Source organism: Sturnira hondurensis, unplaced genomic scaffold (assembly GCF_014824575.4).
Source record: "Sturnira hondurensis isolate 20B ecotype Veracruz unplaced genomic scaffold, ASM1482457v3 Scaffold0003681, whole genome shotgun sequence".
NCBI classification, from domain to species: domain Eukaryota; kingdom Metazoa; phylum Chordata; class Mammalia; order Chiroptera; family Phyllostomidae; genus Sturnira; species Sturnira hondurensis.
Window position 1 is genome coordinate 6,676,543 of NW_028076312.1, and position 12,219 is coordinate 6,688,761.

Below are 12,219 nucleotides of genomic sequence, written 5' to 3' on the forward strand. Positions count from 1 at the left end.
ACTATCGATATACTTTTTTCTTATCCACAGCTCTGTAACATCCCACTGGATAAATGAACCATAAGCTAATTAAAAATATCTTACTGTTGGGCACTGAGTGTTAGATGTTTATGTTACAACAAAAAGGGCTACACAAAACAACTTTGTGTATATGTACATATATATACCTATATACATAGAAACAGATACAGATGCATAGCATTAAGTACCTATAGCATATACATGAGTACAGTATATGTAAGCATATATGTGTACATGTATACCAAGTTGTTTGTATGTACATTTAGTGAAATTATCTGTGGGGCTTTTTTTAAAAAGGTGTTTTCTGTTATAATTTTTGACATACAACTGACAACCCTGAAAAACCCAACAAGGTGGGTACCCTTCATCCACAAACACATACCACGCAAAGTTCCATCAGGACCCAGATCTCTGTTCTGGAAGCCTCATTAACCAAGCCATCTACACTCATTTTCGAGACTGCCGGCTGGCCAAAAATCAAGTAGCAGATGTTGACCTTGCAAAGGTTAACTTAACGGAGTTGAATTTGATTCAGATTCAGTCCCTGTTCCCTCAGCAGCTGTGCTGTGGGCCAGCAGAGGTGATGTCATGGTGTTGTGCTGCCTGGGCTGGTGCTCAGGCATGACTCACACCTGTGCCCTGAAAGGCTCTCTTGTTGTCTCCCTCCTGGGTGGAGCAAGGGTTTGACTCACTCACTGACTCAGTCCCCCAGCAACCCTCCAATACGCCGACGGAACTTCCACTTGGGGGTGTTAACTCCATCACACCCTCTCTCCAGCAAGTAGGTATAGCTACAGGGAGTCCCAATCTAGGATGGTTTTTGCTGTGCAGAATGAAGCTTTTTTTTTTTAAAAAAAGAGTTTATTTTTTAGCGAGAATGTAAGGGAAGGAGACAGAGAGGGAAACTTGGACGTGCTGAGAGAAACATCAATTGGTGGCCTCTCACACTCCCCCAACTGGGGATCTGGACTGCAACCCAGGTACGTGCCCTGACCGGGAAGCGAACCTCCAACCTTCTGGTCTGCAGGACAGCTCCTAAACTACTCAGCTGCACCAGTCAGGGCAGAATGCAGCTTATCACAAGGTTCACCATCATCTCCTCCCTTCTCCCTTACCCCACTTCCACTACCCAGCTCCCTAATGGCACTTTAAATGCAAAACAGTAATTTAAGTTTAGTTCAACAAGCATGACACAAATACTACTATGACTAAATATTTCAGTTAAATCTATGTACTTAATTATAGCTATATAACTTATTTGTAAATAAATTCATTCCAGGGAAAGTGCAGTTTGAACCTCAATCTCTCTTTAGTAGGGAGATGCTAGCTGGGTGAGCAGACTTTATGTCTCAGTTGGTTCCTGATCTTCCGCTAAAGCTCCGTGTTTTCCTTCTTGCTTCCAGAGTCCCTTCTTTGCATGCTCTGGTTGACATGGTAATGAATGTTACAAGATAAATTCCTTGCTGCCAATTCATGATCTTGTCAGTCATTCCTTTACTTTCTCCTTCCTTTCAAGAGACCCCGCTGCTTCTCTCCAAATATTCTTTTTTCTCATTTTTCTTGGGGTATCAGCATATACATTAAAGCAATGTCTTGTCTGTTCAGATCTTCCTGTCTCATCAGAGATTTGGGGGGGACTAGCTCTTTAACTGGTAGGAGAGGCTATTGCTCTGCCATTTAGGAAACCTCATTAGTGGGCTAGAGAAACTGGCTCTCAGGGAGAGTCATCAGGAAGACTGCTCCCTCCCCAACACACACACACACACACACACATACACACTTCTGCATCATGAAAACCACTTGAAACTAGCAGAAAGGTCCTTCAGCATCTTCCCTCTTTAATCCTGCACTGCATCCTCCAGCTGTCCCGAGGTTTGGGACCTTAGCAGATGGGAGGGATGGAGTGGGCATGCTGGAGTAGGAGACGTGGAGCAGGAGGGAGGTGCATTTGTTTCATTGTCTGGTAGAATGTTATTACAGGTGGGACTGGATAGGAAGGCTCTGATTCTTTTTCTTGATGGGGTGCTTATTCTGATAGATGTTTTTTCAGTTTTCAGCTTCTTTTCCTAAATTCTTCCAAACTGGTGAGTTAGAAGCACAATATAGTACCTGCGGAACCATATTTTTATTGCACCCTCACCTCTCCATTCTGTGCTTTGAAAGCACAATCTGTCAGGGAGGAACAGTGGGACAGATGTGCTAAATCTCAACACTCACTGACACACTCTCGCACTGAAGCAGTGTGGGGGAAGGAGATCTTAATGGGAGATAGGATCTTAACAGGAGACCGGGAATGTGGCATCAGTTCTCCCATTTTCTAGCTAGATGGCCTTGAGAAGGCGATTTAATATCTCTTGCTCTCCTACGCATAACTGTCTGAAGGCAGAAGGCTAGCTCAGGCCTCTCAAGCTCCTTTCTCTCTCTAATGTCTATGAACCAAACACTTAGTTTAATTTTTTACTGTCCTCATCCTCCCAAGATAAAAAAGGGAAGTACAAATAGGTGATCACCCAAGTCCCATGAGGTAAAGATTAATGGGAAAGCTGCTGCACATCCAACCAGATGACCCTCCAAACCCCGTGATTTCTTAAGTGTATTACTTTTACTTAGAAATGACGGCATAATCAAGGGGATCACGTAGCAGGTGCTCAGCATGTGCCTAGAACACAGGTACCAGGAAACAAGTGCTTCCCCTGCAAATAATAAGGGTTTTGTTGTTAGCTTCTATAGAAATCTCTTAATGGGATATATGTAGTCAGGTAGATTGTCTATTTATATAGTTTCCACCTAGCAGGTAGACACATGCATTTTAACTTAGTGTTACATAGTATTTCTCTGTGAAATGGGCCTTATTTCAATTCCTCATAATTATGGACTAATTTTGCTACAACAAATAAAAAGTATAGGGACACGTTTACTCAGGAGACAAGATGATCTAGTGGGGAAGGTATGGGCTTCAGGGCACTCCGGAGCTCTTCCTGACACAAAAATTAAGGGCCTTGTATTAGACATGGTGCCCTCTTTGAGGCAGGACCCTCCCTGCAGTCCTGAGATGTTACTGGCACTGGAAGCCTCAACTTGTGCCAGGCCTGCTCCAGGGCTTATCTGCCTGCAGAATGCATAGTCAAGTCTCACTCACAATGGACTCTTGCCTTGTTCCTTTACTAGGTGGTCGGTTAACTCACAAGGACAAAAAATGTGAAAGGTCTGGCTTCAGTGGTGCCCGGACTCAAAGGGACAGGATGCTGAATTTACTCGTAACCTTCAAACGCAAGTTCTGTCTCTCTTGGCTGTCACTCTCCGTCTGCTCTAGCATGGTGTATATACTGCCACCTCCCTCTGGAATGACCTGGCCACTGCAGGGTCAGCCGAGGTGGGCATGGAGGTCAGGTCCTGCAGCACATTAGAGCTCCCACACACGGGCACATGGGTTCAGGAGCTTGTTTCATGCTCCAGGTCTGTGGCATGGGATGTGAGAGGCTGAACAAATACTTATGTGATGTTCACCGGACTTGACAGTCTCAGTATACACCCACTCCATGTTCACCTAGAGAGTCTGTCAGTCGGTCCTATCTGGTTCTGGGGTTTCACTCTCACCGGTTTAGATCATCACCAGCTCACACAATACCTGCTAGTCTACTCCTCCCAGTGGGACACCATTTCTGTAATGGCCCCTGTCTCCCAGTGTCTGCCCTTCACCTGCAAAGACTGGTCTTCGAGCCAACCCAGAGATACTCTCTGGACTTGGAAGTGGCCTGGCTCTGAGAACCATAGCTTCCTCATAGCCCCAGAAGCTCCCCAAGATGGGCCCCATTGTGGACTAAACCCTGGACTTGTGAATCGGCCCTGCCTGGCAGAGCCCCACATGATCCAGAGGGCCCCAGCCTACCTCTGCCCATGAGCCTCCCTGTCATCTGCGCTCACCGCCCCACTGGTCCTTCTTCCTTGTCCCTCAGGCCTGTTAATCTTGGTCCTACTTTTGGTCCTTTGCACTAGCTGAGCCCTCTGTCCTACATGTTTTTCCCACCTAGTTGTATGTGATTTGCTCCTTCTTACCATTTATTTCTCAACTTACATGGCACTTTTTCAGAAAGGCCTTCTCTGAAGTCCCCAATCTTTTTCACATCACTGTTTTTGAAATATTTCCATGTCATTTACCACTAACTGACATTTTGTATTTATTTTAATTATCATGTGTCTCTTTGTTGTCTCTTGCCCCTTAACTTCCTCCGTATCCTACCAATTGAAGCGCCATGAGAGCAGGACCTCACCTGCTTCATTCAGCCTGTGCTATACCCCAGTACCTAGGGTATCTTCTGGTACATAGGAGGTGCTCAATAAAACGTATTAAGTGAAGGAATGTTAGCCCCATCCTGGGTAAAAGGGAGGACAGAGACCCTCGCTCTGCTAATTCCCCCATCGTGGCCAGTGCACATCACCTCAACTCACACCTCTTTCTCACCGGGCATACCTAGCATCTGCAATTTTAGTCCACACAGCAAAAAACAACGGTCCTGCATTTGTCACAAGAACACTGCCGTTTTCATTTTCAAAATGAAATTCAAGTATAGCAATAAACTAATGAAAGTTTTACTACGTACTCACTCCTTCAACACATTGTTAAAATTCTCCTTTCTAACTTTTTCAAGTTAGTTTATCACTAACAAAGCACAGATCGCATTCCAGGGCATGCTTTTTCTCCTGGTCTCCACCGCCAGCAGCTCTCTCTTCCCTTGGCCAAGCCCGAGGACCGCCATGCTGGGTGGTGCTGCAGCAGAGATACTGGGGAGAGGGGCTAATGGGCTGCGGCAGGGAGACGGGCTCCCCAGGCTGCCCTCCTTACTCCAGTGGGTTTTCATGGGTGGGACAAGCCAAATGCAGAATTCCAGTGCACTGAGAATTGCCGTAGCAAAGGCAGGGATGAATGACAGGTTGAGCTAGTCTGACTTAGTGATGGAAAAAAACTCCAAGGCATAACTTGAGGTGATGGAGAGCAGCTGGAAAATGCTTGAAAACAGGTTGAAAAGCATCTCCCAGGTTGCCATAAGGAAAGGAGCAGCTCTGAATAAAAGCAACTCACAGGACAGTCTGATCTCACACAGCTGTGGTTGTACACACAGCTTTCACTCCACCCACACCTACACAGTGTGTGGCAGTGACTGTCAGAAGTCAGACGCCATTGTGGAGTATGGAGTACCTGGGTAGATGGCATGGAGTGGGTCAGTGGAACTGATAACCAGATTTAGAATTCAAATGAAATCTATTGCATGCAACTGAAATCCTAATTGTGATTCTGATTCCTAATGATTACATGAACTTTGAATTCTATACACTATTTTCTCTTACATCATCTTGCTTGATCTTTATTACAATTTCATATGGTAGGCAGAGCAAATAATATCATCCTTACAGTTGAGAAAATGGAAATGAAGTGGTCAAAAGGGTGGGAAGTGGGGGTGGGTTGGCAGGGAGTGGAGGGGAGAAAATGGAGACAACTATACTTGAACAACAATAAAAAGAAGTGGGAAAAATAATAAAATTAAAACCTACCACATTATCCTACATGTTTTCAGATTCCCTTGTAGGTTCAGAAGTTTCCATCAAATGTAAGAAATCCCATTTTTCTAAGTTTTAACTTTGAGTAACTTATATTGGCCTAAGGAATTTCCATAAAACTAATTTTTAAGAAGTCAATACAGCATATAGGTCTATCTTATTTTAATTAAACTGAGTAAGTAAGATCATATATTTCACTAAAGAGAAAACTGGGTTTGGTGTTAATTATTCATTTTATAAAAGGAATCTTAATATATAAAAAGAATATAGAGTTGTTTAAAAAATAAACTCCTTTAAATAAAAACTAAAATATTTTAAAATGTTTTCAGTGATGCATGTGCAGTGGTACATTTAAATGTTCAGATTTATTGTAAAAAGTAGATGGGCAAACTAGACCATATGAAGAATTCTTATAACTTGGTAAGAAAAACAAACAAAATAAAAGGGGACAAAACATATTACCAGCTGAGTCACAGAGAAGGAAGCCCAGAGGGCCAACAAACACTTGCATAAGGAGGACTCCTAGTTTCCTGCCCCCCTTCCATTCCTCCTGGACACACAGTTGTCCAGCCAGCAATTAGATCTCCCAGCCTCCTCCTAAGGATGTACTTACGTATCCATAAGAGCAAGTTTTACCAGTGGAATATGAGTTGAAGAGGTGTGTGTAACTTGTGTCTTATTACCTAGAAAAAGACTGTTTGTCAGAAGTTTTCTAATCTTTTTTCAAAAGTTGATATGTGCCAAAAATCCAAGACTACACTCGTGGTGAGAAGGACAATGACCTAAGAGATGGCAATTTAACAAATGGAAGGATTCCTGAAACACTGTGTGAAGCAGAGCCACCTTACCAGTCTAGACTACCCAATGTAGTCTTATTATGCAAGAGAGAAATGTCTTCCATTTAAAGTACTCTATCTGGGGCTCTATTTGTTATAGCAACAAACCTAACTAACACAACCTAACTAGGAAGTCTGAGAAGTGCAAGTTAAAACTAGATACTATTTCATACCCTAAGATTGGAGACATTTAAAAAATCTGATGATACCAAGAATTTGGTACTCTTGAAGTAAATGAGGAACTCTCATATACTTCTGCCAGAAGCATAAATTGATATAACCACTGAAGAAAAAATTATCAAAATTACTAGAGTAGAAAGTAAGCAACCTCTGTTGCCCATTCGTTGCACTTCTAGGTATAGTAACTTTACACACTGAGATACACCTACAGGGTAGTTATAACATCACTTGTATTAGCAAAAATTAGAACCACCTGAAAGAGCATTAGTAAGAGGATGGATAAATTGTGATATTTTCATATAATTGAGCACAAAATGGATGAGCTGAATCTATACATATCAATATGAATAAATTTCAAAAACAATTTTGAAGAGAACAAGAAGGTGAAGAATATGTACAATATAATAGCATAAGGTAAAATTCAAAGTATACAAAGCATAAATATGCATTTTTTTATTATCTACATGTATGGAAAAGTATAAAAATGTGGTCTGGAAGAACACCTACCAGATTCTTGATAGTAGTTGTCTCTGGGAAGGAAGGTAAAGGGGAAGATCTGTGGAGAGAAACAAGGAGGACTTCAATATTATTCATAGTGTTTTATTTCTTTTGTGAAAATGTCATTAATATTTGTTAATTATGGCCATCGGGTGCCATCAGTGGTGTGCCGGAGCTGCATCACCTGGGGGAGAGTGGGTTGTGCACATCTCTTCCCAACTGCCCATCCGATGACGTCGCCATGATAACTTGAAATCAGTGGGGAAAGTACTCACACCACAGAGAACAGCAAATGCTACAAATTAGATCCTCTTTTCCCCTCTGGAGACCACTGTTCACAGTGACCAGCACACTGATGGGTACAATGTATCTATTAACTTAATCTTCGTACTTTGTAATGATTTTTAAACTTTTCAAAAAAATAACATTTTATCTTTTTTAATTTCTCAGGATTATGCTTTTTGCACAAAGCATGCAGCATGTGTGCTTTGCTGGTGATGAAGAAAAATACAGCATCCCTCCGAAAGATCTAAGCAAAGGTCAGGTGGTGGTTAGCTCTGAGAAAAGCTGGCTCATTTGGGTTGGGGAAACCTTTTGGACCTCCTCCTTATTATGCAGATGCAGCATCAAGTGTCTTCAAATTATATATGACACCTCTATGCAATAAGGGGCTTCCTGCACCTCCTCAAAGAAGATACCATCTTTCATAACTGCTGGAAGGCCTAGATTTACACTACTGAATTCCAGTTGTTGAACCATAATTCGCATTTCTACTTGTATAAAAATAAATCAGGAAGAAAAGTGTGTAAGACGTGGCCCTGCGAGTCCTGGTGGTTTGAGCAGTCCTGCAGCCATGACCTAGGAGTGTGGTATTCACATTTTCTGAACCCCCGACCAGGACATGTGCCCACGTAAGGATGGAGGGCTATGGGGAAGGATGTTTGCCTTCAGTCCTGTCCTGTCACGATTCATTTTCACAAAGCTTAAAACACGCAACATAATACTTTATACATTCATAGATCATACAAAAAGTCATGAGAATGATAAAAACACATTTATGGTATGAATTCTTTCTGTAAAAGAAGAAAGAGAAATGGAGACAGAGTAATAGTGTAAAGGGTTTTTTTTTTAACTGTTTAAGTGTTTTTAAGTAAAGTATCTGAAGCAAATACAACAAAATGCCAAGACTTCTTCGAGTGGCTTGAGCCCTTGGGTGTTAAATTATTCTTTATAGTTTTACATATGTTTGAATATTTCATAATTTTTAACAAGAAAGAAAAATGAACAAAATCACATTTACTTCCATAGCTTGATGACTTTGGGCATTTTTTCCTGAATATCAGTCTAGCTTTCTCTAAAATAGTATTAACACCCAAGTCACAGAATGAGAGTAGCAACATTCTCTAACTCCACAGAGGTTTTCCTCCGGTATGTTCAAACTCTCCCCATCAGATCCTGCCCCCACCTCACTGCCTGCGCCCTTGTCCTGTAACTGGGATTGAGCTCCAGCATCCAGATGCTGAGAATACAGTGTGAGCCTGCATCCCTCACTCTCCTTCAGAAGTGGTTCCTGAGAGCACTCCCCACAGACTTCCTGGAAGCCAATCTCTGCCTCAGGACTGGTTCCTGGAAATCCTGCCTGAGAGGTTGTCGTCACCCCATGGAGGCTGGCTATTTGCATACATCACACTTTTAAATGTTCTAATGTACTTAAAAAGACAGGAAGCGGGGGTGGGGAAACTAATATCCATAAATCTAACCACAGCACATCCAGTAGCTCTGAGAGCTCTGTAAAGGCCTCAGTTCTCTATGCTTCCAGTCAGTTTCACTAATGAATTTAGGATCATATGACCTGTAATAGTTCCACGTAAGCTTACAATTTGCTAATTGAAAGACTGCCTGAGACTCATAGCAAGCTTTGCACATACCAAAGTCTGTCTGCATTTCGGATACAAAGAGCTCTCTAGAGATCTCAGGTTTACAAAAACACCTTCATACTTGGAAGTTTATAGATGCAGCATATTCATTTGGGTCATTCATATCTTGAGGGTTTAGACCTAAAGGTTGAGAATACGCATGTATGGTCATGGAATATTAACTAGAAATAATGAAGCTGTCTCGGGTACCTCTGAACCACTCCAAAGGAGACACTTGACTTATGGGTAAAGTCTGTGCAAAGTGCACTGTACCTTCCCTAATTAGATTATCTGGGACTAAATGTGAAGATAAGACTAAAATAATTTCTTAATGATAGAAAACAAATTCTCATGATGACGTGACCCACAGGGCAAGAAGCAGTGATACTTATATTTTAGGCTGAAAGGCTCTCCTGACACTGAGCTCCAATTAAAGAAGAAAGGGCCCCACCGTAGTGACAGCAGACATTGCTCTTGGGGCTGCCAGTCAAACCACAGATGAGTCGGCTGGTGGTTCAGGATCCTGCAGTGTAGCTGGTGCTGTTGAGGTCCCCACTAAGCTCCTTGAACATCCTCCGACAATTTGTGTTTGGAGTCTTTTAAAAGATTTTTTATTAATATATCTTATTGATTATGCACCCTGCACACCTCCTCCCACCCACACCTCCTCCCACTTTAGTTCACGTCCATGAGTCATACTTATAAGTTCTTTAGCTCCTACATTTCCCATACTATTCTTACCCTCCCCCTATTTTCTACCTACCATCTATGCTACTTATTCTCTGTACCTTCTCCCCCTCCCCCGTCTCCTCCCCCGACTCCCCTGTTGCTAACCCTCCATGTCACCTCCATTTCTGTGGTTCTCTTCCTATTCTAGTTGTTTGCTTAGTTTGTTTTTGTTTTTGTTTTAGGGGTGGTTGTTAGTAACTGTGAGTTTGCTGTCATTTTACTGTACATGTTTCTTATCTTTTTTCTTAGATAAGTCCCTTTAATATTTCATAAAATAAGGGTTTGGTAATGATGAACTCCTTGAACTTGACCTTATCTGAGAAGCACTTTATCTACTCTTCCATTCTAAATGAAAGCTTTGTTGGATAAAGCAATCTTGGCTATAGGTCTTTGGATTTCATGACTTGGAATACTTCTTTCCAGCCCCTTCTTGCCTGTAAGGTCTCTTTTGAGAAATCAGCTGACAGTCTGATGGGAACTCCTTTGTAGGTGACTGTCCCCTTATCCCTTGCTGCTTCTAGAATTCTCTCCTTCATTTTAATCTTGGCTAATGTAATTATGATGTGCCTTGGTGTTTTCCTTCTTGGGTCCACCTTCTTTGGGACTCTCTGAGCTTCCTGGATTTCCTGGAAGTCTATTTCCTTTGTCAGATTGGGGAAGTTCTCCTTTATTATTTGTTCAAATAACATTTCTACTTGTTGCTCTTCCTCTTCCCCTTCTGGTACCCCTATAATTCGGCTGTTGGAACATTTAAAGATGTCCTGGAAGTTCCTAAGTCTCTCCTCATCTTTTTGAATTGTTTCTTCATTCTTTTCTGATTGGATGTTTCTTCCTTCTGGTCCACTCCATTGATTTCAGTACCAGTTTCCTTCCCAATATTATTGGTTCCCTGTGCATTTTCCCTCATTTCACTTAGCATAACCTTCATTTTTTCACCTAGTTTTTAACCAAATTCAACCAATTCTGCAAGCATACTGATTACCAGTATTTTAAACTGTGTATCTGATAGGTTGGCTATCTCTTCATCACTTAGTTGTATTTTTTCTGGAGTTTTGATCTGTTCTTTGTTTGGGCCATTTTTTTTTTTTTTTGGTCTTACAGCACCTGTTTTGTAGTGAGAGGCAGAGCCTTAGGTGTTCACGTGGGTGGGGCCACCCAATGGCTTGCTGGGTTGTGACACTGTACGTGGGGCAGAGGTCAGAGAGGGAACAATGGCACTTGCTCTGGTCTTTGTTGGGTTTCAGTCACTTTCACCGCTTCTCCCAAACAAACGGCCCTTCTGGTGCTGATTCCCATGCAGGTGGGTTTTTATATGGTCTAGGACCCCATGGGTCTCTCCAACAAACTCTCCTGTGAGGCTGGAAGTTTTTCCCAGAACCTCAATCCCCACAGGTGTTTTCAATTGGTGTTTTGAGGCTTTATTTCCCATTGCTGGGACCCTGGGTTGCATGTCTGTCTCACTGCCCAGTTTCTCCTGGTTTATCTGCACAGAAATGTGGGACCACCCAGTCTACCAGCCACTTCCTGCACCATGCCCCTCCACAATCCGCTGCCTGGCTGGGTCCACCGACCACTGCCTTGGCACCCGGAGTCTGCCAGCCACTGCTTTTTTTCCACAACCCCTCTCCACCCAGCTGCCACACTCTGCCCCTCCTACCAGTGTGGATGAATGTGTCTACTTTAACCCCTTGGTTGTCAGACTTCCATATAGTTCGATTTTCTGTCAGTTCTGGTTGTCTTATGTTTTTAAATTTGTTGTCCTTTTTTTGGGTGTGCGAGTAGGCACAGTGTGTCTACCTACGTCTCCATATTGGCCAGAAGTCCTGAACTCTTCTTTCTTCATCTGATAGATTGCTTTACTCTATTTTGTTTAGTTCTTTTTCTGGGGTTTTATTCTGTTCTTGCATTTAAACCATGCTTCTTTGTTTCCTCATTTTGGCATCCTTCCTGTGTTTGCTTTTACATATTAGATAGTTAGTATGTCTCCCAGGCTTGATAGAGTGGTTTAATGTAGTAGCTTCCCTGTAGGCTCCTGTGGCACAGCTTCCCTTATTACCTGAGCTCAGTACTCAAGGTGCACCCACTATGTGGGCTGCGTATACCCTCCTCTTGTAGTTGAGTCTTGATTGCTATTGGCATGTCCAAAGTCAGCCAACACCTGTGTTCCAGCTACGAAGTGATCTGCAGGTGGCTACTACTTGTGCTGGGCTTCGAGATGCTCTGGAGAGGTCAGGCTGTGAGCGAAGGCCAGCTGCTGCTATTGCCAGACCTGGGTCAATTTAGCAAGAAGTACAGGGCACACTGAAGCAAGATGCTGCTTGTTTGAGAATTTAGGAAAATCTGAAGCATGGACCAAGACAGGCTGTTCATATGGAAAAGCCACTGGAAACAGCTTGGGTGGGCCTGAACTTTAGGTGGGGCAGGGCCTCAGGGAATCATCAGGGTGAGGCAGACAGTGTGAGCCAGGTTGATGGAGTCTCATA

General features: G+C 42.7%; 1 protein-coding gene across 2 annotated transcripts in view; it reads right to left on the reverse strand.

Annotated features, from left to right (window-relative positions):
• The window catches only part of PSD3 (pleckstrin and Sec7 domain containing 3), a 572,156-nt gene that overhangs the window by 511,525 nt on the left and 48,412 nt on the right, over nt 1-12,219 (reverse strand). For both annotated transcript variants that reach the window (XM_037042118.1, XM_037042117.1), the window contains exon 2: nt 7,101-7,149. The gene's annotated coding sequence lies outside the window, so the exon portion shown is untranslated. The remainder of the gene's footprint in view (nt 1-7,100; nt 7,150-12,219) is intronic.